This window comes from Condylura cristata, unplaced genomic scaffold (assembly GCF_000260355.1).
Source record: "Condylura cristata isolate star-nosed mole 26May11 unplaced genomic scaffold, ConCri1.0 scaffold00026, whole genome shotgun sequence".
Taxonomy (NCBI): Eukaryota; Metazoa; Chordata; class Mammalia; order Eulipotyphla; family Talpidae; genus Condylura; species Condylura cristata.
The window spans coordinates 4,641,398-4,642,306 of record NW_004567127.1 but is presented as its reverse complement, the minus strand read 5'-3'; positions in this window follow the sequence as shown (position 1 = coordinate 4,642,306).

The following is a 909-nucleotide window of genomic DNA, read 5'->3' as shown; positions in this document are numbered from 1 at the left end:
GCACGCAGACATGCACAGGCTGCACACTCACCACGCGTGACACTCACCACGCGGGACACTCACCACGCGTGACACTCACCACGCGTGACACTCACTGCACGTGACACTCAACACGCACGCAGACTACACAGGCCATGCACAGGCTGCACACTCACTGCAAAGGGGCCGGTGCTACACCGGCCTCCAGCACCACCAATGGAGGGTGCTGACCCACACTCACTGTGGCAGGTGTTTGCTGGACAAGCCAGTCCACGCCTCCATTTTGTGGACCGTGTGAGCAACACACATACACACTTTGCACTTAAACAAGCACTTGGGAAGCCGTACAGGCCTTCACCCTCCCATCCTGCGGAGCTTGGGGCAAAGCCGTGGGCCGGGCAGCCAGGCGCTGCCCATTCTCTTTGTCTGAGTCTAGACCATCATTTCCTCTCATTCAACCAACTTTATTTTTGGCAGTGGGACTTTTTTGTGTGAGCTTATTCTTCTGTTCTCAGACTTCGCAGCCTTGGGATCCCCCGTCGGGACCTAACCGGCGAACATGATGATCCAGGGGCTCCTGCAGGACAGGTGTCATTGTGCGCGGACAATACAGTGGACAGTGGACGGAAAGCCTTAAGGGATCCGTGCATAGCGCGGGATTGACGCTCGTGTAAAACGGCGCCTCCCAGCTCAGTAGAGGGGGATGTTAAGGTCTTAAGTGAACCCCCACAGGTGAGCCAGGCAGGCTGCCTGGCCTGAGGAAAGGCGTGGTCTGGACCCCGTGGGGGGATGGGGTGGGGAGGCGGTGGGGGGACAAAGAGCTGAGCTCTGCGCTATGGCTCCTGGGAATCATGGAGGCTCAAGCGGGCCACTCTCCCCTTGGCCGGCCCGCCCCAACCCTGGGAGGCGGAGGGGCAGCAGGAGGATCCC